Below are 20,204 nucleotides of genomic sequence, written 5' to 3' on the forward strand. Positions count from 1 at the left end.
CTCAAATGAATGAACAGAGCTTGGTAACTTATGAAGATCTTAAGGCTAAAAGTTCATTTTCAGAGAGCTTTTGGTGACAGTTTACTAAGTAAAGCTTCAGTTTTTAAATAAGCCTTTCAAAAATGTTCAAGTTATCTGTTGAGGTAAAATATCTAAATATGTGTATATGTATGGACCTTTGCTAAGACTAAAGGAAATCCACATATAAACATATAGCATATAAAAGAAGACACAAGCTCAGCTTGGTACTGAGTGTGAGAACAACAAGGTCCTCAGTTTGAATAGGAATATGGAGCACAAAGTTACAAAAAGGAAAAGTTACTTCTCCGATGGAAAGTAGGAACAATGGCTGTTTTTTTTTTTTTTTTAAAGTGCAGAATGTAATGAATATTCTTTCATAGTAAGGTATTTTCCAAAATTATAATTTATTATAGTGAGCCAACACCAAATTACAAAATATTGTACGAAGGAGAATCAATAACTTCTGTGCAGAACAAATAAAAACAAATTGACTATGGGCCCTAACCCTATTTGACCTGTTTAGCTGACACATTACAGTGAGTTTTCTGCTTTCTGCAGCTCCTGGGGGGACAATCTCGTAAAACTTCCCTATGGTACAATTTTTCCACCAAAAGTCTGAGTATCATACGGACTATTAAGCGCTCCAAGTTTTGAGTGCAGTAAATGAGAGTATACCTGTAATGTCCATAATGCTCCACAAGGGGTCAGTAGTGTTTTTTTTCCGCGTTTATCATGGCCTCAGCCAACACATACCATTATTCTGAACCATACCTGTTTCATCATCTCTGCTAAAAGCCATAGCTTGTCAGTTAGAGGAGAGCTCTATTTTTAGATGCTGGCCTGGAAAGCAGGTTAAAAAGGGCCTTTGAATGGAACAAGCCCCGCCCACACCACCCCATATCTGTCTGCCATTGGATGATCTGATAACAGATGTCTGATCTCTCATTTGCTGTAGATTTAGGATTCAGGATAAATGGTTTCGAGGAGTTAGTGGGTGGGTAAGAGGGAATGTGTGTTTTGCTTTTTGATGAGAATAAAAATGTTTTCACAATAGTAAAATGTGGAGAGATTTAAAAAATTTCTTCTGTTGCGGAGGACAGAGTTTGTGTTTTTATGGCAATAGTTAAGCTACACTCATGGTGGAGAGATTATGAATGAGTCAAGTGTCCACAAAAAGTAAATGAATGGTCATATTTGTCCTTCCTGTTTGTCCGTTCTTAGGTCTCTTCCCAGAATCACGAGGCAAAAAGCAGGAGGAACAGGCGACACAAACCGAGCGAATGTGGGGGGCGGATCCGGAGGAGACGATGTGTTCCCGCCACTAATAGCAGGGCAGGGGCTTCAAGAAGAGAAAAGAAACCAAAAACAACCTCCTCTCCTCGCTCGCCCACCACAGTGATTAATGCCTTGACGACAGACCGCCCCACCTCGAAACATCAGCAGCGTGGGTTTTCTGGTGAGGCTGTAATGGTGGGGTTTCTTTTAGGACACACCGCTTAAGGCAAATTCACCTCACATACTTCCAAGATCAGCCCATAAGTGAATTATTGTTTCTCTGTCAATACTGGGTTTTAATGAAAAAGAGTCTCAGAATTGCAGTGCCAACACTTATTACACTGAACACAGTATGAAGCTTAGAATTCAATATGCTTCTCATCTGTACCCAAATAAGGGGATGTGGGTGTCTAAGATACTGCGGTTTTGACTAATTCATCCCCTAATGCTTTTAAACATATTAATTATTCACCGCTGTTCTCAGCTCCCGTCTGCCGCATTGGAAGCAAATACGAATTCACCCTTGCCTGGAGTCCAGGGAAACCACCAGCAGATAACTACTCTTTAACGTCTTTAACTCCAGATTTTAAGTCTCAGACTTAACTCTCAGACAAATATGAAAAGCATGAGGATTCTGAACCTGCTGGTATGGCCTCAGAGAAGAAGGGGTTAACGAACTGAAGGAAAACTCAGCTCAAGAAAAAAATAACCCTGAAGAAATCAAATCTCCACTCTTTTTCTGTCGTACTGGAAAAATCAATAGGAAAACTAGATTAAAAGGGGGCACCACAAACAGGCTGTTCAGGGGTCAGTGGTTGGCTGCCTGATCTCCATAAGTTAAGCAACTGGCTTAGGTGCTCGTCAAGGATACCCTGAATACAGGCAGACAGGTATGGTGAAGCCAAAATGAAGAACCTTCATTCAATGAAGCAATTAAATGTTTCATAATTTATCCCTTTTATCTAATTTCTTCCCCACTGCTGAAAACGGTCATACGTTTCTCATTTCTCATTGAATGTAATCATCAGCCTACAGTGCCTAAATACAGTGTATGTAAAAATGGGTCGAAACTGGATACCTATGTGAATAACATCAACAAGCACCAGGCTTTGTGTACACATTGCGACAGTGATAAGCCAGACTGCAAAACACCGCGAAAAGCGCGCCGTGTTCACGTCGGCTCATTAGAGTGGCCTTGCTTTAGAATTTCACGGCAAGCACAGGCTGAGTGGAAGCAGACTCAAAAACAACTCTCTGGAGCTTCACAGAAGACATCTGAACATCATCATCATAAAAGCAGCAAGTTATTATCCTTATTTATGGATATGCAGGCTGAGCGTGTGGAACAGCGGTACTGGTGAGGCAGCAGGCCATGCTGGGCACACTGGGGCTACAGAATCTTACGCTGATATGGAGCCAGTCTGTCCTGAGGCACTACCACGATTATCTTATAGACGGTACAAACAAGTGGACTGGACGACAGCGGGTGAAAAGTGAAACCATTATGTGTCTCATGCCCTCTAGTGGCTGGCCGTAGTTCACCTTTTAACAACACCCATTCCCATGTAAGTGAAGGTTTCCCTCAACAAACTTTAATTTCAAATGACACATTTTCTTGGCAGTTATGTTCCATCAAGTCTATAAGCTCCCCTCACATTAATATTGCTCCCAGTTTTTCTTTAATATGAACTGCGCTAGTTTGTCAAAATGTTGCTGAAGCACTTGGCATCCAATATTTAGGTTGACTACTAAATTATTTTGTTATTATATATATATATATATATATATATATATATATATATATATATATATATATATATATATATATATACTATATTGCCAAAAGTATTGGCTCACCCATCCAAATCATTGAATTCAAGTGTTCCAATCACTTCCATGGCACCGGTGTATAAAACCAAGCACCTAGGCATACAGACTGCTTCTACAAACATTTGTGAAAGAATGGGTCATTCTCAGGAGCTCAGTGAATTCCAGTGTGGTACCGTGATAGGATGCCACCTGTGCAACCAGTCCAGTCATGAAATTTCCTCGCTACTAGATATTCCACAGTCAACTGTCAGTGGTATTATAACAAAGTGGAAGTGATTGAGAATGACAGAAACTCAGCCACGATGTGGTAGGACACGTAAAATGACAAAGCAGGGTCAGCGGATGCTGAGGCGCATAGTTCTCAGAAAGTCGCCAACTTTCTGTAGAATCAGTCGCTACAGACCTCCAAACTTCATGTGGCCTTCAGCTCAAGAACAGTGCGCAGAGAGCTTTATGGAATGGGTTTCCATGGCCGAGTAGCTGCAATCTGATGGACGGGTCTGGGTTTGGCGGTTGCCATGAGAACGGTACTTGTCTGACTGTATTGTGCCAAGTGTAAAGTTTGGTGGATGGGGGGATTATGTTGTGGGGTTGTTTTTCAGGAGTTTTTGGACAATTTCATGCTCTCAACTTTGTAGGAACAGTTTGGGGATGTCGCCTTCCTGTTCCAACTTGACTGCGCACCAGTGCAGAAAGCAAGGTCCATAAAGACATGGATGAGCGAGTTTGGTGTGGAAGAACTTGACTGGCCTGCACAGAGTCCTGACCTCAACCCGATAGAACACCTTTGGGATGAATTAGAGCAGAGACTGCGAGCCAGGCCTTCTCCTCCAACATCAGTGTCTGACCTCACGAATGTGCTTCTGGAAGAATGGCCAAAACCTCCCATAAACTCATTCCTAAACCTTGTGGAATGTCTTCCCAGAAGAGTTGAAGAGTTGAAGCTGTTTCAGCTGCAAAGGATGGGCCAACATCATATTACACTTTATGGATTAAGATTGAGATGTCACTCAAGTTCATATGCGTGTGAAGGCAGACGAACGAATACTTTTGGCAATATTATATATATATATATATATATATATATATATATATATATATATATATATATATATATATATATATATATATATATATATACACATACATACTTACATACATACACACACACACTCTGTAACTGTTATGCGGAATTCCATTATTATCCCAGAGTGAAGTGATCTGTCCTTTTGCTCAGAACAGCACTGTTGGCTAAAGCAAAGTAACCAGACAAGGGCACAGATGCAACTTTTCCCCGCGGTGTTATTCCAGGTGAAGGCGTTCCCGCTGGATGGCCACAGACTGATGGTGTTCCGCTGAAGGTGACAGGCCAGTCATCCGCCCCTAATGCGTCCGCGTCCGTGTTCCTCGTCACGGCTCTGCGCTCCAGCGAGGTGGCCACGTACTCCCATCGCGCCAAGGCCCGACGCGTCTCCGCGACTTCGCCTGAGGCAGCGCCCGCTAATCTAACGCCGCTGATCGCTGGGCAGCACGTCGATGGCAAGATTGTAGTGACCAGTGGCCATAATGGGGTGTTAACGATGATTGAACAGACAGAGTGGACAAAATGGGGTGGCCATTGATTGGGTCGGCTGAAAAATACGAGGTCACTGTTACGTGGCAGAGACATTATTTGTCTCATTTGTGCTAAGACAGTACTGTGTTTATTTTGCCTGGGCTAACAGTCCCTGAAATGCACATATGGTCCAGAGTAGATATCTGTCTAATGAAACCAGGGATGGAAGGGAAACTGGATTAGAGGTGGCAGGGTACTGCCATCATTACAGTCAGGATACATTTGATAGCAAAACACGCTCAGACGTAGGAACACAAGTGTGATGGAGTGAGTAGATCAAGGTGTGCCTGTCTTGTTGTGAGGGAGCGATGAGGGACCGTAGCCAGTGACTCCTGAACATAAATCAAACACAGTGAAAGATTTGCAATAGACTGGCACAACGTAGCACACAGACACTGCTGCATGTGCTAAACGCTGCAGCCAGAAGGACAGTTTGAAACCATTTCTTCTCAACGAAGTTTCTCTGTCTTTCAAGGACTTTCAGTTCTTATTTCAGAACTCTTTATCTGCGTGTGGGAGAGAGAAAGAGAGAGAGAGAGAGAGAGAAAGAGAGAGAGTGTGTGTGCATGTCTCAAGGAAATTACATTATTGACATCTAAACATCGTCATTAACTTACATCCCCTAGTCACTGATTGGCCAGGTAAAACTTTCTAGTCAGTTTGATAAGGGGAGATCACATGCGGCCATACTTGCACGTGCTTTTTTCGTATGCCGCTCCAAAACTCAGCAAATCGTCCTCGTTCTTCTTGCCAGAGCGTCCTCATTATCGCGCTCTACCGCACAGCTCACATTTGGAATTATGTGCCCGTTCCTGTTATGAAGGTAATGGACAGACCAGCTCTCACACGCCTCCATGTGCACAGACGCAAATGCGTAATTTGCAGCCGTGCTGATGGTCTGATACAGCTGACTGAACACCGATCTTTGTTTAAAGCAGAATATATAATGGGAACTGAAGCAACGTAGTTGTACCAGTCATTCTCCTTCATCATCTCTCACTATCATTTTTCATTTAAATTAAAGGGTACATCGCCAGGGTGGATCAATTCACCTGATGACTAGAAGGAGAATAATGGCCCTGAATTAAAATGCTTAACACTTCAATATTGGTTTGAATTGCGAAACTTTTAAAGTGAGTTGCAATAGAATGATATAGTGGACTAATAAGCGATTATATCCCACAGGCTAAAACCACTGGTAAAGTTCTGTCATTGTTCCAAATGACCATCTGGGATGCCATCTGGGAAAGGCAAAGTGTGCAATGAATTTAAGTTCAGGCAATGAAAGTTTTGTACCTAATGCAAACTTACTTTCATTTCACTAACTGTACGTACACAAGACTTATTAAAGGTCTTTGTGCATAAATTCAAACTTGCATTTTATTAAAAATTCATTAGATTCATACTTTGGTGTCAGCAGGAGTTGGAGGCTCGGTGCGTGTTTTAATGCTGTGTTACAGGAGGATTTGCTTACGCCAGCCCTACGAAAGGCTGCAGAACAGGCAGAACCCAAAGAACTGAAGTGGTGGCTTCTGTTTAGTCTTGTGGGTGCTTATAAATGCTTATAAATGACACATGCTTACAAATGACACATCTAAAAATGTTTTTGGCAATTATGTTCCATTCATAAGATCCCCTCACATTAATATCTCTCCCAATATTTTTCTTTAAAACAAACTCATTTTTATGTAAGTTATCTGATGATACTTAAAGGGGTGTGACTATGAGCTGATTGACAGTGATTGGCTATGTTGATTGACAGCTAATATTGACAGACATGAATGCACAAGCAGCTGATTATACATCAACTATATTAAGCTTTACTTGACTTTTTTATAGCTTTGACTGTTAACAACGTTGACTGTGGACAATTTTGAAGTAAAGCTATATCTTGGGCTCAGTTTGCTAAGGAAGCTAGCTAAGTGGTGATGCATTAACTTCCCTAATGTTAGCAAACAAACTATGAAATGAAGAAATGAACGCAGTTGTTGGAAATGACAGTGCACATTTACTGATTCTGGATGATCGTCGATCACTAATGAATAATTCTTTTGTTGTTAGGTTGTGCTTCCTCCAACATAACAAAATTAAGAGAGAGGGTGGGGCGTGTGACTGGGGTTTGGGTGGAGATGCTGTCCTGCCAACAGATTTTATGGCGCATGCTCTGGAACCAATGTTTCTCTACTGTGTAAACACACCAAACATAGTAGCTCCCATGTCAGCCATCTTAATAGCTTCAAACATTCACGATAGGAGCTGTCTGTGATGTGCCATTCATTGCATATACAGTGTATGGATTAACTGGCTCGGTCTACTATCTTAAATAATCTGCCGACCACATTTCATGGCACATTCCTTTAGTTCTGATGCCTTCTGTTTCCCCTTAGAAACTGCAGACATCCCAGTATGGTAAATAGTGAGACATTAGGCTTGTAGTGTCTATAACATCCTTGGTAACTGTCCCTTGGGATCTATTAAGTTGACTGGCTAGGTAAAAAAAAAAAAGTGTGTTGCAAAGTGTGCAGTCTCACACTGGTTGCCTTCCTTAGTATAAGTGGGCCTGGAAATGGCATGAAGCTTAGCCAGGAGCTCTCAGCAAGCAATGTAGTAATAGGTGATACTGCTCCCCCCGTCGCTGTCTGGGATAGCTTCACTCTCATACCATTATCACTGGCATCATTGTCCACTATGAATGGTAGCACTGGGATGGAGAAAGCCAACACTGATCTGAAAGCCCAGAATTCTCCCGGCTTTGGGGATCAGGCAGTGCAGTGGGGAGAGAAAATCCCCATTAGACTGCAGGATGGATACTCACCAGTGTAGGAGACTACACCCGGACGGGTTTGGTTTTAACGGGGTGGGTCCTCTGCCAGAGTGCATTCACGGCTTCTCGTGATGCCTCCTGTGTCTTTTCTTCAGTGCTGGGAGGGACTACTGGGTTCTTGGTGATCTCATTTCTTCTTGGGACGGTCCCTTCCACAGAGAAGAGCAGCTGTCATCTGAAAACACCTGCTGCAATGCTCCTCTGGACCCAGCAGATCACCACCCTATCACTGGCTGGGCAAAGAGAGGAACTCACACTGTTTCTAGGAGAACAAACTTGGTTTTGTCTTCAAGCACCCATCAGCGATAACAGCTCTGTACCCAAGTCTCAGATAATGGCAAAACTGAAGAGCCCCGTGTTCGAGTTACAAGTCGGTGAGCTGCAGTCGACGTCATCTTCAATCTCAGCTCAGACAGAGTGCCGACTTGCTAACATGGTTTTCGGTGCTCTAACAATCAGGGCCTGACGCCGACGCCAACATGGTGGGCATGGTGTCTAGCAGCACTTCACGATCAACCCCTTCAGTAAGGTAACAGAAGAGACGGCTGCATGGCTGAGCCCAGTGACCTATGCTGAAGTCTCTGGTTCTGGCAGCAGCAGGATTGCATGGCACCCCGCCGTAGTTTTTCCGATGACTCAGCCAATGGCTTTCAGCAGCAGCCTCTTCCAAACCCTTTTATCCCCACACATCAACATTTCACTGCGGGAAGTGCCCGCCCCTTCTCCGCTTCCTCACCACTCTCAGCCGCCCGCTGCTTTGCATGCCTGCCCCTTTATCATGGTGATACAGAATGGACTCTGATCGCTGCGCTCCAGCCACCGACCAGCTAAATGCGGCAGGATGTGGCTGCAGCGTGGACTTCTGGTCACAGCCTGAGAGGTGAGGGCTGCAGGAGCAGAGCTTTCGCCTCAGAACAGGTTCAGTAGCCAAGAACGGCCATCCAGTTCTCCTTTCTCTGTCGGCAGCTCCGTTTAGAAGAGAACATTTCAGATCTGACTGAATGCTGGAGAGCGCAACTGGATCAAAATTCAGCACCACACACGAAGGAGGCTGGTAGCCAACCTGAAAAAACAACAACAACAACCTGGATATCATGCTTTTACCGTGTGCTTATGCTAAATCTGACCTGCGTCCAATATGTGGGTAAAAAAAAATCAAAGGTCCTAATGTAAATGTGGTCATAGGAAACTACAGAAAACTATGAAGATGTTAGTTTAAAAAAAAAAAAACACTGATTCCAAGACATATCCTTATAACACATATCCTTATAACACATATCCTTATTTTAAGATGAATTACAGCTTTACTGCAGTTTGCCTGGCCGTTTGCCAGCAGAGCTCTTGTTTGACAGGCGGCTAATACCTGAATACCACAGCTGGAAGTGTGCATAATAAGTGCTGAAGCTTTTCATTTCTAATAAATTTGCCAAAATTCCTAGAAGTATGTTTTCACTTTGACATTATGGATATTTGTGTGCAGATTCATAAATAAATAAAAACATGTATAAACAAATAAATAGTATCCAAAAATGGATACTATTTATTTGTTTATACATGTTTTTATACATACTATTTATTTGTTTATACATGTTTTTATACATACTATTTATTTTTTTATACATGTTTTTATTATAAAACTTTAGAAAGTATTCAGAGATGTTCGCATTTTGTAGTTAATAAACTACAAAATGCGAATGTCTCTGAATACTTTCTAAAGTTTTATAATAGTGTTAATTTTTCTGTAACAGCTAAGAGTATTGATGTAATTATTCAGAAAGGGTTCTCATTATAAATAAACTTTCTTGACTGAATGTGACATAGGTCATGCACGTGATTTGAATATCACATCACAGCATACCCTCCGTGCGCCATGCCTCATGCTGCTGGGACAGGCTCCGGCCGCTGAGTTTGATTGCGCTGTTTAGAAGACGAACGATTGGATGGACAAATCAATGCGCACATGCGTAAATGTCAGTAAACACTGTTCTCCCAAACACCTGTGAAATATATTATGCCCACGTAGCAGACGGCCTTGCAACTAAAGTACTTAACGTCTCCCATCGCAGAAGCTCTCCAACAATTGGGCCTTTTGGTTTCCTGTTTTCTTCCTCTTCGTTTTTCTTCTTATGTCTTCAGAAACAGCAAAACATCCTTTGTGATATAGAGACTTAAAACAATTTCTCTGTTTATCTGCCATCAATACGTGACTTTGAATGAAATAACATGCTTCGGCAAGGGGCTTGTCCGATGTTTATTTTAAAGAGATGCTACTCTGATAGCATATTTTGGAAGCACTATTATAAAGGAATCATTTACTAAAAATTGGTGTTAACATGCAGCTAATTAATGAACCCAAGAAGTAATATAGGAAATATTGTATGCTTGCAGGATTTGATTTTATTGTCTAATAATGCTTGCATTACCTGCGGATTAGTATCTTGCAAAAAATAAAAAATAAATAAATAAGAGCTTTCGGCAGACTCCGCTTAATTGAAACTTTGGTGTTGGTATTGTGGGGTGGTGTGCGTGCTAATGAAGGGAGCTATTCACAAAATGCGATTTGCTTTAATGCCAACCAAGCCTCCTAGGACCTTGTTGAAACACGTAGTTTGTGTTGGTGCCTCTTTGTTAAACGCATAAGACGCTTAGACAAGATAAAAGTAGCAATATTGCAATATTGTGCATCTTCACTCCAACAGTTGTTTTATGTATTATCTTTGGGTTTTGTTACAGAACTCTGGCATTCAGGTAGTTACATTGTGGTAAATCTTTGATGCACTTTTCGCTGTCATGCACAATTTTGAAACATCATCCATCCATCCATCCGTACATGTGTATCCATCCCATTTTCTTTCTTTATCTCTCCAGGTGAAAGGCATTATTGTTTCACCTTCACTGGCCAATGTTTTGCCATTACACTGATCATTTTCATAATGTTTAAATCCTCTAACACGTCTCAGATGCTGCACCTTGTCATTTCTAATCATTTATATACTGTATATTATTCCCTGTTCGGTTTGGGCCGGCTAACAGGACATTGGCTGAATGGCGAAGCCCATGTTATGTTGGTATCAGAACCTGTGAACAGTGGTTAAACCCTCATGAATGTACTTGTATCGTAAGGACAACCAGAACGCCAAAACCTCTTTGCTCTGTGTGTTTTGGGGGCTGGTAAAATGAGGCAGGGCTTCCATAAGAGATGACCGGTCCCGTGGTGGGAGGGTCCTGAAGCACGTGGAGCAGGGAGTGTCCACCACTGTTGCGTCATGAGAAAGAAATAACTGCAGCTTGAGAGTCCCGGCACACACCGGTCTTATTTCCCATTTCCTGCTCTCATCAAGGTGCCTTTTCGCCTTTTGTACCGTGTACAACGTCTAGGTGAAACGTGAGCATGGGCGCGCGCGTGCGTGTTTGAGTGTGTGTGTGTGTGTGTGCGGTCTCTGTATGTCTGTCTATTCCAGAACTATCTAAACTGTTTCAGGTTTAGCATAATTAATAAGACAGCCATCAACATCGATCTTAACCAGCTAGTGATGAAACAAATTTAAACCATTCACATCATCTTCTGTTATGGGCTGTTATGGGGGCTTCCTAACCAGTATACAAGGACGTATGACTGCCTGTACACACGCACACTGGAAATTACATCAAGAGAAGCAATTGTTAGAAGGAGATGAATAGAAACTAAAGGCTAAAGCTTGTGACTGATGACCCATCCATGTGTGCTCTCACCCTCCTATTGGTGGGCAAAGCATATATTCATTACAGCGCATTTGATGCCTGTGCAAACTCGCTGCGCGTGTACTAATTTCATATGCGACGTCTTCGGAAAAGGAGTGGGGCGCCCTGATGTTTTATGCATGCCGTAAACGGAGGATTGGAAGTGGAAAATTGAAAACGTATCAAAGCTGAACGTTTGTTGCTTGACTTGGCAATGGGAAGAGCCTGGTCGCTCTACTGAGCGCCCTGTGATATTAAAAAAAAGGGCCTTTCAAAGTGTCTTTGTCCAGCAGAGGTTGCTGTGCTTCCGTATCTTCCGCGATCACGGGGTGCCCTGCATTACAACTAAAGCAGATTTACGATAATAGATATCATACATTCGTGCCTTGTGGCTCTCTGACTCTACATGCAGACTTAGAGAGCAACTGCGCTGCACGCAAGCGCTAACGCGGTCGATGCTATCAAACGGCTCTGCCGTTTGGACTTTTGGAAACGCGATGAGGAAAGGAGGCCTGACTGTAGAATGTGCGTATAGCACATTTTGATTCATTTAATAATCTAATCCTTAAATAAATTGCAGGTAGAGCAACGAATCCAAGGTTAAGGGTTCAGTTCCCACAGGAGCGCACACACTGTCATACTGATAAATATGTAGGCCCCTCTACGCAAGAGCGTCTGCCAAATCCCGTAAATGTAAATGATCAATGAGTTATGTAGCAAGGCGAACTGATGATAAACGCAGCCCTGTGGAGCTCATGAAGCATGGCTTGCTAATTACCTAAAAGCAAATGTTACTGTTACATACACTGTGCTCGCAATGCACGCGCTTCTAAGCCGCCTACCTCTCATTTCCGTTGCTCAGTGGAACTTCAGATGTGTCGTACGTGGCCGTAAACCCCGTACAGTGAGCCTATAGTACTCAGGTGACCTTTTAGTTGCTTTTAATATTGCTGCACTGGATGTGTGTTGATGTTTGTTTGAATTTGCACCCCTCCCCCCCTTTCTTCCTTTATCCACATTGTCTCTGGGAAACCCGTCTTAATTAACACCTGCTTTTTCGGCTCATTCGGTAAAAAGTGTAGAGATCACTAGACCACGCGTACTTCCAGTGTTCCAGCTGACCAAGAGGTATAGCTGTTTTATCCGAAGACTCACTTTGCTAGTTAAATAGTCTTCTCCTATGTAGGTCAGTGCATTGTGGTAATTGGTATTTCCAGTACCCTAGAGCACTTTTTAGATCCCATGCACTGCACATCTGGCATGTGTGTGTCCTTTCCCAACACACCTAATTTCACTCGGATAATTATCATGCCTTTTATGAGACACCGTGGGATGCTATGACCAGGGTCAAATATTTCTGCTCAGTGTAGCTCAGCCAAAATCCCAAAAAGACTGAAATAAATGTGTTCTAGTAAGCCAGCAATCAGCATGATGTAATTTGCATAATAGTGAATATTGATTGCTAGCAGCATTAGCATTCTTTGATTGACCTTCTTCTGTATGCCAGGTCATGAAACTGCTGATGGGTTCAATGGACAACCAAGACTGAGCAGAACTAAATGTTTGGTGCTGTCCAGTGTCTTGGGTATATCCGAAGGTCTGAATGGTTTTCTCTGTATTGTCTGTCTTTTCAGGACCCAAAGGGAGGCACTGGATCTGTTTGTAGAGATGAAAGAAACCTTTCGGGGCATTTCGGGGGATATTTACATTTCATATCAATGCAAATTCAACAGTCACTTAGAATACGTCATATAACTGGTGAGGCACCAACCTTGCAAAGAGGTTACGAAGGCAGTAAAATATTTGGGACACATAATGGATAAGATGGAGATATCATTCATTCCGAGCATATGAAACAACTGCTTTTTGTGACATTTTTAACATACCTGAATTTCCTGGGAAGGGTATAAATTTTGCAGTGTTGAGAACTGGGAGGATGAGCGTGGAATGAACATGGGATGAACGTGGGATACCATGCTAATGAGGTCACTTCAACATAATTATTAAGCCAGAAAGTCTGCGCTAGCGCTGTAAAATCGGGAGAAGAGCTAATGAAGATATAACGAGACAGGCCCTCATAGGGCATGACCGCCTAATCATGCATATGTATACCGCTGCACACATATACATGAATATGCATTTGTTAAGTCCTCCTTCAATTCCTCCTTGTCCAGAAATCCTTTGCTAGGCCCTGATCAATGATGGAAATGAGAATTCCCTTCTTAATTCCTTTCCTCTCAAAATGAAAGAATTCCAGGAAATGTAACCATATAAGTGATTCATAGAACTGCCTGTTCAGTTCCATATATCCTGCAGGTCTGGCACCAGGAGAAGACAACGGTTCCTTAACAGTCCCACCTGAGCGCTGTTCTGTTTCCAGGTGCCGGTACGTTTACCTGGTATATGACAGCTGTCGGGCTGGGAGGAAGCCTAACGCATCCCCTTTTATTATGGCTGGGCTGTGGCAATCACAACTTCTGATTGCTTGCAGCAGGAAGAGTTCAGGTCTGTCTTTTAATTCATTCCCACCATGCGGTTAAATTCTTTGCATTACTACAGTGTCAAGACAGACAAGGTCTCCTAATAGTTTAATATTTGCTTGAACATAGTTTACTGCATGACACATTTTTATTATTATTATTACTACTGGCCAGTGCGCATCATCTAAGTATGACGTAAGTCTTCTCAAGCCACTCCATTCATGTTGCTTATTTAATTAGACGCCCATGTGGAATGGGTTAAGATGAGTGCGCTACTAGAGCTCACGAAATGCGGGCAAATGAGAATAAGCTAAAGGAGGCTGGCCAGCGTGCGAGCATTCTGGGATACAACCCCTGTACAGACCTCACGAGCCTGAATGGCATAAGTATGGACTCTGATTTGAATATTTTTATGATTTCTCAAATGTAGTGTGTGGCATGTGGGTTACATACTAACCGGGCCAAGCCCCTTTGTTTGTATAAAGATTAATATATGTGATATATTTACATGACATGATATAATTGATGAAGGACTTCTCATTGTGTATTAGTGTATTAGACCTCTTTTGGGAGCATTAAGCTGGTGTTTGCTTGTCTTGTTCTTCTTTACAAACGTGGCTTTTTCCAGATAAGAACGGTATTACCTACTCACTGATGCAAGACCCCGGTGCTCCAGCCTCTCGCTTGGTTGAAAGAAACACAACAAAAACGGAGCACGTTTAATTGAGTCTTGTACTCTGGGGATGTTTAGATAACGCGTCCCATTAGAGAGAAAGCGAGAGAGAGAGAGAGAGAGAGAGAGAGAGAGAGAGAGAGAGAGCTTGACTGTAGCCTTATTGACTAAATCCTGGGTCCTCTATCAAGGATTCTGCAGCTATGAACTGATATTATGGTATTGGCATGAAGAGCTGAGAATGATTCTTTATTCAGTACTGATTGATGCTAATGATGCTAATGGTCAGACTACCTTGGGGCCAAAAACCTTGACCTTTGAGCTGAGATAATGCTTGATGATGCTGTCACTATAATGTGGGCTGGATTTAGACTAACAGACTATTTTAAATTTTGACTTCATATGGGCTTCAAAGTCAAAATAAATCGTTGTTAGAACATCAGTTTGGTCACGAATCATTTCAAGAGTTAAAGCAGTTATCATTTCGGGAAGACACCGCAGACCAATTAACCAGCAATAATAGCCATCTTCATTGGATGCCACTGTATCATCAATATTACAATGTCCTAAAGGTTCTATAACTACGGTGGCCCGAAGAGTCAAATCATAGCATTTATGAAAAAAAAACAACAACTAAAAGTCAAGAGCAGAAATACATTAGGCGAAAACACAACGACATTGCAAAAATGTTTGTTTGCTTTGTAAATACTGTTTGAAAATGCTTAAAATAATATGACTCTCTGGGCCACTATGTTGAACCAGGCAGCAAGCAGTTTATGGTCAAATACAGAAGCTTTGTGGAAGCACTTCAGGCTCAGTTAAATATGCAGTAAAACCTAAAAATATGGGTGTCAGATAACTTCTTCCTAATAAAGCCTAACAAAACAGACATTTTTGTTCTTGGTTCTAAAAACTTGGTGCTAAACCTTGATAACCTACAGGCATTGCAGTCAGTTGTGCGTTCACACAGGTTGCTTGATGCTGGAGCAGAGGGGAGCTGATGTCTCAGGAAGCCCTTTTGCACCTGTGCAGCCTTCAGTGTCTCCCATTTGAGGTCGTCTGTTCTAGCTGTCTGTCGCAGTCTCTGCTGCACTCTGCTGCTCACGTGCATCTGTCCAGTGCGTTTCCAAACAGAGCTAACTAGCTGTAACTTCTCCTCCTGTCTGTCCTGGCACTGCTGCAAGCCTGACCCTGAAGGAGACTCCGTCCGCTGGACCAGCGTGGCCACCATTCGGCCGCCAGCATGCGCCACTGACCCTCCAGCTGTGCCCGATATGCTCATCCGCATGTGCCGCTGACCCTCCTGATGAGACTGACAACTGTTACGGGGCGTCATGGAGACTTTAGTGAATAACTCATCACCACCTCCCTGAGAAGTCCTGCTGGAGTGTGTTTAGATGTTTCTTGTTCAGATTCAAACTAGAACTCAGTTGTTCTCGCTGATGAAGCTGAACACTTCTGCCTAATAATCATTCTCACTTGGCTTCTTTGTCTATTCTTGTATAAGAACAATATAATATAATATATTATACAATACAATATAAGAGCACATTGTTCTTTACTTGTTAAATGAACAGTTAAGATGCAACCTTGAACATGGTCAGTGATTATCATATGCGTTGTGCATTACCATATCGTTATCATATGCATTATTTAATATAACATCTGTGATTACATTAGCCATTACATCACCTGACCTGACCTGGCTACCTCCTCGTACTGTACACTCCGACTTTAAAAGTCGAGTGTAAAAAGCTACAGTCACCCATCTCTACATATTTATTGGTATTATAGTCTGCACTTTAAGCCTACCTCTGCACATACTCTAACACACCTACTGTTTTTGTGTATGACTGTTGTCTTGTTTTATTGTCTTATACAATATTCTCCAGTGGGAGAATAGCACAACTGTGTTTCGTTATACTGCATAGCCTTGCACTGGTATAATGACAACAAAGTTGAATTGAATATTTCATTAGTGATTTATCTCTCTATTCTTGGCTATAACGTATTGCAAAAATGCAACACCCCCCCCCCCCCCCCCCAATACTGTAGGCCAGAACCCAGTGTAATTGATATTACTTTGCCATGCTGTGTTGATGAGAGGAGGATGGGGTTCCCCTTCTGAACCATGGTTCCTCTGAAGGGTTCTTCTTGTAGGCTTTACACTGTAGTCTTTGACTGGCTCACTAGGGGCCTGGACCCTATTCTCTATAAAGCTACTATATGGTGCTATACAAATGTTATACATTTTATAATGACAGTATGTAACGCGTGGTGGCCCGAGTGCCGAAGGGCAAGGGGCAAGATGCAGACTTCAGTGACGTGGATGAACATTTATTTACACAAAATGACAACAGCACTCAAGTATTACAAACACAGAACATGAACATATAATGGTTAAAATTAAACAAACACAATGAACACGCAAACATTTAACAATGATGAAAAGACCATTAACCTTACATTAACATGTTACATCAACAATGACCAACAGTCTGCACACTTCGACATGGGTTTAAATACATATAAACAAATAAGGTGCAGGTGTGAGCAGGTGTGGCCACAAACAGATCCTCCCACTATACATGGCTGGCCAAACCATGTGACTCAGGGGAGGCGAGCGTTCTGTGACAGAACCCCCTCCCAAGGGGCGCGGCTCCTGACGCGTCCATCCAATGAACACGAACCTCCGGGTGCCGTGTACACGTAAACACTAAACACACAGCACGGCAGGGCCTGGCACCCACCCAGTACCAGGCGGGTCAGGTGCCACCAGTAAGGGAGACCTCGCAGCGAGAGGGAGAAAGGCAGCTTCCCTGCCTCTCTCAGAGCAGTCCGGTAGGCTCTCGACGGCGTTGCACCTGTAAACATACAAAAGGCGCATAGACAAACAAACAATAGCGCCCAAATACACACATATGGCGCTGTGACGTCCATGTAGCTGCCTTGACGTGTCCGTGGCGATAACGGACACACGGGGGTGCACATCCGCCGCAGTTCCAGACGTGCAATCTCCCCCAATGGTCCTCCTCTCACTCCATTCTAGGAGCGTCCCAGAGGCAGTTTGCCTCCGGGGCTTTGGGCAGACCCCTTCAGTCTTGCTGGCGAGTCCGCTGAGGGGAAGGAGATCTCGCTGGCTCCACCCGACCGCCCTCTTTCTGGTCGTGGTGGTGCCCCGCGCTCCTCCTCGGCCCAGGCTCAACAGCCTCAGGACCCCCCGAGAAATTCCTGGGGCTGTTCCCCTCCGCTTCCGGAGAAGACACGGACCGCAGTCGCGGTCCTCTCCCTAATGTCCTGAGATCCAGACAGCAGTGCGGGGGGTACCTACGCACCTCCCGCTAGGAAGTCCGTTATTTGCCGAGGGAGTAGGAGTCCTGTGGTGGTTGGTCATTCTGTAACGCAAGGGGCAGGACACACATACATTTATTCACACAAAACGACAACAGCACTCGCACGTATTCCAAACGCTGAACATGAACACGCAAACGTTTAACAATGACGAAAAGACCATTAACCTCACATTAACACGTTACATCAACAATGACCAACAGTCTGCACACTTCGACATGGGGTTTATATACATCCAAACAAACAAGGTGCAGGTGTGTGCAGGCGTGGCCACAAACAGATCCTCCCACTACACATGGCTGGCCCAACCACGTGACTCGCGGGAGGCGAGCGTTCCGTGACACAGTAACATAATAATAATAGTATATACGACATCTATGAGCTTACTAAGTAGCCTTGATACTGGAGCTGTCTCTGTATAGTTATTTATCGGTTAAAAGCTCATAGATGTCTAATAAAACTAAAATCGTTACAGGATATGTTTATTCCACTGTTTCTTGACTTGCCTTGTCCTGGATTGGTCCTGATTGTCCTGTACAGTCACCATGGCAACAGCAGCTCGCAAATGGTAGCTGAACGAGTCTTAAAACGTCCTTCAAAACTATATGCTTTCTTCCTATGGTAGAAGAGATTCGAAATTTGCATTTGACACCTCAAACAAGAACCGTTTCTCCTGCATGCCTTACAGACAATGTCCCAGCTGGCTTAGCTTTTCCGGCCCTCCACGCTAATCGCATGTGTAAGACTTCCCGCTGACACGTAATGAGCACACTGGTGTCTGTCCCCTCTAGCTACTAATTCAACTGAACGCATATGATATCCAAAAAATATCCCTTCTCTTTCCCTTCTCTGCCTGTTCCTCTTCATTCTGTTGTCTCTAATTGGTTCACAGGTTGATGAACCAAGTATATACTATATAGTGGTGTAGCCCCAGCACATAATTTGACTACAATGATAATAGGTGCATTTTTCTGAAGTCAAGATTACTGAAGAATGTGGAACCAAATAAAATCAAATTCTTGGTTGTTTAAAACATATAGTATTAAGAAACCTAAAACTAATAAACATTTAATAGTTTGCCTTTTCTCTATGACCCAAACAGCTAATTAATCTGAATACACTCCCGCAACATGCATAAACATCTCGTTAATGCACTGGATTAATACACTGGATTAACGGGATTAACAGTTTAACAGTAGCGCAGAGTTCCACATCAGACTAATGTCTGCTACGGGGATTCTAGACTATGTTTACAGCAGAGATTTGCTGTAGTCATGCCTGTTTTACCATGCCATCTGCACACAGAGGTGCCTACACAGACAAAATCCCATTAGTACAGATAAAAAGTTAGATGCCATACATTGGAGAGATCAGTGAGCAAGGACAGAAAAGACTTCTCTGTGGTGATATTACATGGAAATATGCCACTTTCTGATACATGTCGTACTAGACCCAGATCGATAGCTCGGTATATTATCATCTGACTTTGATAACAAGCTTTGATACGTTGCTCATATATTCAGTTCATATTTTTTGTTTCTTTATCACATTTGTAATATCCTATCTGGTGATGTGCTTAGCATGTTCTCTCAATAGTGGTGAGATCAGCAACTCTTTTGAGCGAGATATTACACTGGATGTAGGAAATCCCATGAATATTAACAAAAACCCATAATAAAAAGTGAACAAAACCATCATGGTTCGCAATAGGTTGCTAGCTTAGTTTAGGCGCCTGTGATAAGGATTAACTCAAAGACTGGGACGGTAAGTTCACGGTCACGCAAGAGAACAAGGATATGGGAGTTCTTTAGAAGGAGCACACAATGACTCTCATTTAACGGATCTTCACACCATGGCACTCAATACGTCAGCAGGAAGCAGATGAAGTCACAGGGTGCCTGTTTGGTATTCAGTGCAAGCATCCCGCTGCATTGTAATTTGTTGGTTGTTGTTGCTCTGTGTGAGGCAGGTGCTACTGGGCCTCCTTGGCACCTGGAGCTTGAGCCACATGATGAAAATCCACAAAATTACTGCTATGTTCACACCACACTTGCTGCACAAAATCCACCCCCCCCCCCCCCATTCATACCTCATACGTCATATATCTCACGTACACATTTTAGGTTGCAAAAGTGTAACACGTAGCAACAACGCGTCCACTAGCACAGGGGCGAGGCATGCAGCGCCCGGGTGATGGGTGGGGTGGAATATGTTTTTCCTACATTCGCTCAGTCGTATTTCATTTACTTACATATTTCTATCCATCCAGGGTTTCTTTGAAAGAAAAAAAAAGGAAAAAAATTGACAGAATCTTTTTGAATGAGCAATCAAGCTTACACACTCGGAGTCAGGTGGGGCTTGCCGAGGAAAGGCTGCTGGGTTATCATCTCCACTGCTGGGAGGATTAGAAACGTA

General features: G+C 43.0%; 1 long non-coding RNA gene across 1 annotated transcript; it reads left to right on the plus strand.

The window, feature by feature from the left end:
* Positions 1-10,716: 10,716 nt before the first annotated feature.
* LOC113569655 (uncharacterized) lies at positions 10,717-16,259 on the plus strand. The gene is made up of 4 exons (XR_003409821.3): positions 10,717-10,906; positions 12,920-13,043; positions 13,666-13,790; positions 15,623-16,259. It is a non-coding gene; the product is annotated as an uncharacterized LOC113569655 (long non-coding RNA).
* Positions 16,260-20,204: the final 3,945 nt, after the last annotated feature.

Source organism: Electrophorus electricus, chromosome 11 (assembly GCF_041902795.1).
Source record: "Electrophorus electricus isolate QZ-2024a chromosome 11, ASM4190279v1, whole genome shotgun sequence".
NCBI classification, from domain to species: Eukaryota; Metazoa; Chordata; class Actinopteri; order Gymnotiformes; family Gymnotidae; genus Electrophorus; species Electrophorus electricus.